The sequence below is a fragment of the Dreissena polymorpha genome, chromosome 1 (assembly GCF_020536995.1).
Source record: "Dreissena polymorpha isolate Duluth1 chromosome 1, UMN_Dpol_1.0, whole genome shotgun sequence".
NCBI lineage: Eukaryota > Metazoa > Mollusca > Bivalvia > Myida > Dreissenidae > Dreissena > Dreissena polymorpha.
Window position 1 is genome coordinate 190,442,149 of NC_068355.1, and position 8,212 is coordinate 190,450,360.

The 8,212-nt window shown below is 34.2% G+C and overlaps 1 non-coding gene across 1 annotated transcript; it reads left to right on the plus strand.

Moving 5' to 3' along the window:
- The first annotated feature begins 6,132 nt into the window (after nt 1-6,132).
- On the plus strand, nt 6,133-6,214 carry Trnac-aca (transfer RNA cysteine (anticodon ACA)). Its single transcript has one exon. It is a non-coding gene; the product is annotated as a tRNA-Cys (tRNA).
- The last annotated feature ends 1,998 nt before the right edge of the window (nt 6,215-8,212 follow it).

Genomic DNA, 8,212 nt, shown 5'->3' on the forward strand with positions numbered 1-8,212 from the left:
AATTCGGCCCCATTCTGCCCTTAAAATAGTATACTTTTTTCCCCTATTTCAGCTAAAAATTCCCCCCTCAAAAATATATAGAATTTTTTTTACTTGTATACCTATGTTGCCAGCTGGTATCGTGCTATTAACCTTTGATTAATGTATATTTATGTAAATTACATTAAAATATAAAAAATTTAAGTGTTGAATGGTTGGTGAAAAGATCTTGTAAAATTCCCCTTTTCGCCCAAAACAATGCGAAATTCCCCCCGCTAAGGGCCCCGGCTCCAATCACCCAAAGTGTAGCAAGGGCCCTGCCAGACTGCAAGATGCGTAGTCTGGGTGGGATATAGCTATAATGAGCGCATATGGCATAAGACCCATTTTTGCATGACGCAAGTCTTTAAAAACCTCATTGCTATTTGTAAATGGCACATTTTAGCACAATGCTTTACGATATAAAATTGAACTCAAAATAGCAAATATAGCAAACTGGCAAATTAGGGTAGTCATTCAGGCGTTCAGGAACCATTTCCAGAGGTGCTGACCAAGTACAGAAAACATTTGTGGTTAGATCATTAAACGATTTGCATCTCATTGAGACACTACTATTTCAGTAGTGTTTGTTTTCTCATATTGAAAGCAAAACTGTGTTTATCGATAGTCAATTAACTCTTCCCCTGACGATTTAGTGACTGCGTACAGACCCTGAAATTCTGCGAGATGGATTTTAACGCGTAATTGTAACTGAGCCACAATTCGTGGCTATGTGTCATTTGAACATTGAGAGAGTAGTCCGGAATTCCTTACACTGAACAGTGTTACATGCTTTACACTGTGCACAGACGCAGTGATGTGGCCAAAGTTCAAAGGGATTTCTCTCAAATCAGCCACTAAAATATTTGAATGTATTCAATCATGTCTGCTGGTGTTATGTATAGGTCAAGTATCCCTCCGTGGTGATTAATTTCTAAAGAGTTCTTTTTCTCTTCATACATAAAAGCCATTTAACAATCTGAGACTTGTATTATGTGGCTATTTCTAATATCCTACCGGTATATGCTTTTTGAGTATTTTGATGACATCAATTGCATTCTAACTTAAAATATTAATTTTAAGTGTGTGTTTTCTGTTGTATGGGGCTTTTGACGAAAAATGCTTTATTGAAATATAGCTGCCAAAACGATGTTTGTACTGGTGTCTGAAATATTATTGAAATTATTGGAAGATGACATTAAAATTATGCCAGGCTTGGAAAAGGAAAAGGAAAAGCCAGATATTATGTTTTGAAAGTTGGCAGTATTATAATGGGAACCTATCAGATTGGAATACGTGTAATTTAAATTATAAAAGCACATAGACTGGAGTGTCAAAGTCGCAGAAATTCATCTGCAAGCATGAAAGGAAAACAATGTTTAATGAGTTTTCAAGAGTTGCAGTGCTAGACAAGATGAGAGATGTGAATATTTTGGTAAAAATGGGTGGGAATGTAAAGGATAGGAAGGGGATCCGATTGGAAAAATAAGTTACATTTCCGTATTACCTTACGATGATCTTCATATATTTAAATTACAGATGGAGGACAAGATTTAAAAATACACCATGACATGCATGTATCCCATTCATGCCATACTCTCTTTTTCGTAAGCCTGATCATTTATCCCTTTAAAAACATTTTGCAAAACAATCAGTGGCAGTCTTACTTTGACCGAGTACTGGACATGATTTCAATCAATATTATCCGGATTAAATCATTTGAACACCACTATCACTTTTCTGACTTAAATAGTAATGTCTATGCTTTGTTTTACCCATGGACCTACATTTTAGTTTAGTTAAATTGGTTGATTTGCTTGTTGTTTTGTTCAATTTTTTATTTGTGTTTGGTTTATCCCATACACCATCAGTCACTAACTGTGAAACGATTATATCTCAACCAACTACTTGATTACTCGGGGTCTATGGAAATTACTAGGGGTATATGGAAAATACACCATGGGCACGCAGGGCTTTATTTCCTTCTTTGGGACCCCCCCCGAAAAACTTCCCTTTCCCCTAGGATATTTTTCCCCTCAGCAGGTAAATTTTCCCCCAGACCCTCCCCCCCCCCCAATTTTTTTTTTTTTTTTAAACTTCAAATACATAAGTTAACCTGATCCAGTGTAGAAAATATAACATAATGCATAATTAAATTATCTGTTGCCTTCAATTTGTTTTAAAAACAGCAAAATATGTTAAATTGATTATTTAAGACTTTCCTTTTTTTCCCCAAAATCCAGCATTTCGCGCGATTATTTTTCCTCTAAAAAATGCCAGGCTTTTTCCCCAAAATAAGATAAAAAACCCTGGCACGTGACCCCTCTAAGCCAATCGGATTAGGTCATTTTTGTAGGAGGTGAGATATAATGACATAAGAAACAGTAGCTAAAGAACCTTCAGCGTACAGTTTATATAGTATTGACAGACCTGTACGCTGAAGCAAACCCCATATCGAAAGTCAACCAGAGTCGTAAAATATTTATGTCATGCTATAAATCAAAGACAGGTCATTTTCTTGGATACATTTCTACATATACTGGTGAATGAATATAAAATACTGCATCGGGGCATATTTTAAGGTTCAAATTGTTTCAAATGCATTTTTACAATAGATGAAAATAACTCTTACACTACGCGACCCGTGATTTTTGCCTCATTTGCGAAGTCAATGCGGGCATTTTGCTTTTTGGGTGGAAAATCACCGCGATTTCACGTGACTCTTCACTTCGACGTCGCGCGAGAGCAAGATAATCTTCGCGCTAAATCCCCTCAATGTTGTGGTGATTCGCTGCATTTCGCCATGATAGCAGTGGATATCGTTGACATCGATGATTCGCCAATTCATGCGTATAAACCGAATCGTATCGATAACTATATACATGTACATAACGCTTTTCTAATGTTCACAATTATCAAATAATCAAACATAATTGCATCATCACTTCCGAAAAATAATCTTAAACATTTATGTCGGTAAATATGTTTGAGAATTTCATTAACACAACTGTATGACTACGCCATTTTTCAGAAGTGTAAAGAGTATAGTGCATAATGTGGAACACAGCTTTCATTGGACGAGCGTATTAAAATTTAGATTGAATGCAATACGATCTTACAAAAAAACGTTTTATTGCGTCATACGCCTTCGTGTAAAAAACGTTTTCCTCCTGGAAATTGTGCTATTAATGCACAATATTATCAAAACATTTTTTCGACACGTAAAGCGTTGTAACAAATTAATATACAATTCAAAACAATTATACCATAAGAATTAATGTTCCGTTAAATTCCCAAATGAGAATAATAATTTATAATCCGAAACACTCCCTCGATGTTTTAATGTTAACACGACGTTCACAAATGCTTCCAATATAGCCATCATGTATATTTCCCGACAAAAGAGCGCGAAAATTATGCGGCAATGTACAAGGTCAAGGTAAAGAGTGTGCAAGTTATATTTTTTTATACAAACTGCGTAGCGCAGAGAACATTGAATTCTGTTGATTTCGGTTAAATGTTTCTTTGGTATTTTTAAAACAGTTATATCGCCAAAAATTTGATATTTCTTTTAAAGTCATATCAAATCAAACATGCCGTATCCGTATCGTTACTGATAGAAGTAAAACATAATACCTTGATGTGTATAGTTTTTTTGTTGTGAGAGACCATCTGAGTAAACGCCGAAAAATATATACAAACTTATTTTTTTCAATGCCCTTTGATCCATTATTGCACTTAATTGGCAGCGCCATCTTGTTGTTTCTGTGATTGTCACATCTTTTCACAGTTTGAACACGTACAAAGAGTGCCAATTAGACACTAAAATAAACACTATCGCCCTCTGGACAGTACACAATAAATAATCATATGTTGAGGGTTTTTTGTTTTGGACGTGAAAACCCAGAGAAATGCATGTACATTATACATCATCATATTTATTTAACTTTGCGAATGCTTAGTGCTACGTTGATATACTCGTTTTTTTCAGCAAAACAAACACAATGTTTAATGGCTTTAATATATAGGCAATGATGTAATAACAACATAATATATAACACGATATCATAATAACATGTAATTAAAAATAGAACAGTAATGTATTTCCGATTTCCGGCTTATCAAGCATTGTGAATGTATGTACAACGCTCGGAAAGTAACGCGAGTAACACGAGTTATCCGCATTGGAGCCTGAAACAGAAAATAAATAAGTATAGCGTAATCAAGTCCAAATAATTAGACGTAATCTACCGATTACATTTAAACTTTAAATGAAAGTGTTACTTTAACAATTTCCCGTGCCTAAAGGCGCGAATATTTTGCTAAACACTGTTAACAAAAGGGTAGTCCAAATTTTTGACGCTCTTAAATATTAAGCTACTTTTTATATGGGTAATATTTGGAGCAAGAATTTAGCCCATATAAAAAGTATCTCTAAATTCTTTGCGCGTCTTATAAATGAGACTAACAAAAGGGCCACACGTTATAATTCTTAATGAAATGCAAAAATAAGTATTAACATAATTAATAACGTCAATAAACACACATGGTATGATCAAAGTTTAAAAGGAAAACTTATATCATATTTCTCGTAAATTACAAAATTATTAGTTTCGTCTAAATCAAATACCATTATAGAGAAACAAGGTATTTATAACCGACCAATGACGCAACACTATGCAACTTTCAATTTACGCAGTGCTACGCTACATGTATATGGCAACAATATGGAATTTGAACAGTGGTAGTGTATTCGGGCCTGGAATATAATTGATTGTAAGTGTTAATAAACATTCTGCTAAGTCAATTAATTAAATAATGTTTACGTGTTATGTTCAATAATTATTGCATGATCATTCTGCGCTGTTATATTAATTTGGAGCCGTTAAAGCTTCCAACATTACTTCATCAAGCTCATGTCGGAACAGGAGTATTTAAGCTTATACGCCCATTGTATACAACAACAACAAAAGTTTAGTATTGCAATGTATAATGTACATGTAAGTGTATACATATATGTTACATGTAATGTAGTGTAACCCTCAACGTAAATCGCTTAAAAAGGGGAATCACGGCGGTACGCGGTGATTTGCGCTGATTCGCACTGATTGCGCAACAGCGTGATACATTGCGCGACGGTCGCCGAGACATCACCCAAATTTTCTTGTCGCTCGGAAACACCGCAATTTGTCACGTTGCATCGATTGCAATGATGCGAGAATCGCGGCAAAAATCACGGGTCGTGTAGTGTATCAGCCTGAAATTCACAATTTTGTCGCCATTGTCGCTTTGTCACGTGACGAGTTTTCATTTGGATACTTTCGGATCGCCCTTGACATTTGTTGCTGAAATTGTAAACATTACTTTCATTTTCTGAAATCTATTATTTATGATTAACAACTTACGTCTGGTGGATTAAAAGACTGATTTCAAATGAATCAGGTAATTTAAAATATTGTTTACTTTAAGTTTGTATTTACACTACAATTGGTTTACAAAACAAGCAAAAATAATTAAAAATACTGGGAAATGCCATTCTGAATTTGAAAACACTTGAGCACATGGTATGTTACTAAAAATAGAAATAACGTCATATGACCATAAAATCACGCATCGCTGTTTTTCTCGATATGTTAGAGCAGAAAAGATAAATGTTTAAGATAGCATTTTGTGAAAAATATATCAGTTACATTTGAAAAATGTCAATCTTTCCGATCAAGTGGTTGATTTGGGCCAATAAGTTCATTTAAAAGCTGTTTTGGACTGGTCTTTGTTAACTGTCAACTTTTCGGAAATTTTTGGTTGACTTACCTAATGGGGTTGGTCCATAACTTTAAGGTAGCGCACCTCTAATGATTTCCCGCGATTTATTTTACGATCATTGCCGATCTTCAAAGATCGGTTATTTCCGAGAGATGCATTTTATTTTTTTCAAAGTTCGAATTTTGTTACACGTTTACGTAATTCCTTCAGAATACATTATTTTCACAATAAATATTGACTTTGATCGAAATATCATCTGAAAAAATACGATTTCGCGATTTCTTCAAAGTTTGGTGAGCCCTTTTACCTGTTGACTTATAACTATTTAATTTAAGCTTGCACAAATTTGAAGTTGTCGTGGCCTAGTGGTTAAGGCGATAGACTACAAATCTTTTGGGATCTTCCCGCGCAGGTTCGAATCCTGCCGACATCGCATACTTTTTGCAACACGTTTTATTTCTTTTCTAACGTAATTTGATTTAATGTAGCATATATGCTATTTTTTTTTGTTTAATATGTTGAAATTTTTATGCACATCCTACAATTTTTAAAATTAAAACAACGTTATGGCTAAATTGGGTGATTTACTGCTGAAAATACGAATGATGCATGTTGCATTTTTGTTTTTATTTCAAAAAGTAAACGGTAAATCTGTCTATTTCTTGGTATTTTTGCTGTATATAGTGTTTCTATAAAAACTATGTTTAAAATATAACTTAAATGATACTATTTTGAATTTTATGACACTTTGTTTTTAACCGACCCAATTTTTACTTGGCTGAAATCACTTACATTTCATGGCGCTCTTCCATAGATAAAAATTTGTAAAAAATAAATGTCTGTAAAAGAATACTTATTTCATCTTGTTTAAATTTTAAACACATTAACTGCATCTATACACACCAACAGCATGCCCATATTTGGAAATTTAAATGAATTATGGAACTTTTATATACCCCAGGGGTGAAAATAAACTGTACAAAAGCTGAGCGTTGGGTGGTTTTGAAAAAAACGGTATATTTTTTTTTAAAGCATGGAAAGCCTACCTACAAATTTGCATGTAGTTCAGTGAAATGATGCTGATTAACAAAATAATTAATTAGATTATATTTGGATATGTGCCCATTAGAGGTGCGCTACCTTAAAGTCGCGCCAGTCAAAAATCATAAAAAGCGACATTTAAAGTTATGGTAGCCAGAACTAACGCAACAGATGAGCATAGCAACGTACAATCTTATATGCCCTGCAACATTAGCGAACCAATAATTAGCCTGTTGTTGTTCAGAAGCAACTTGACATGCTCTGTTTGACATGCTAAGAAATTATCCTTGTATAACCTTCTTAATGAGTTTATTGGTCCAAAAGTTTGGCATTTAGGGGGGGGGGGGGGGGGGGGGAAAGGGAAATTTGGTCAGACTTCAAGCCTCAAGAAAATTAGTCCAACTTGTTGAGGCTCTCAAATATTAAGCTACTTTTTATATTGGTAATATTTGGAGCGTCGAACGGCTGAACCATTCAATTTATGTTGGAATTTTTGCCTTCTTTGTCTATATTGTTGCGCAAAGATTTTGTGCGCAACATTCAAGCCCCGATATAAGACACTTAATATCAACGGATTGCAATAATATTTACATACCTGTGTAGATAATTCATTTCTCGATAATGTTCCATAAAAATTATGGAATGGCACTTTGATTTTTGTACGCCTGAGCAATTTAAATCCAACCGCTATTCAATTTGTCAATATCTCTCGATTAGCTCGCTGTGTAGATATACATTGATAACACGACCTCGATGTAAAGCATCTGGTTTAAATGTGGAAGAATAAACGACGTAAAATACAGTTTGTGTTCGTCTGTTGTGGTGCAGAGTGTTACATAGTAAACCAATGTTATTATACTTTTCTGGATTAATTTAGCATTGTTTATTTCCTAAAATGACAATTAAAAAGTTCTGAAATAAATTACATCTTTTATTTTTATACTGTACATAAATAATATTGATACAGATCGCACAGTATACCGTCCTATGTAACGTAGAATGTAAGAACATAAAACAACACAGACAGAGGACAGGTGCAAAAAAGACATGCAAAATAACTTGCTGAAACTTAGAATAGAGAAAAGAAACTGCACCATATCTGTTTTGAACTTATGCTTATTAAATCGACAAAGATTAGCATACAAGATCTAGTTGGTAAAAGTCGGTGTTAAAAGCTCATGTTAAATAAAATTACGCATACACGTTACACCGTAATGCCTTCTTCTGATTGGTCCATATTTAAATCAGTTTCATGGCATGGCTACAGGTCAGTGATTGTTTTGAGATTAAAGCAGAAGTTTAACTGAAGAATTTATGCCTTTCTAACTTCAATTCGCCAATATTTGAGGTAAAAATGGACTTCAGAACTAAAACTGAATGAGTTGGTCAA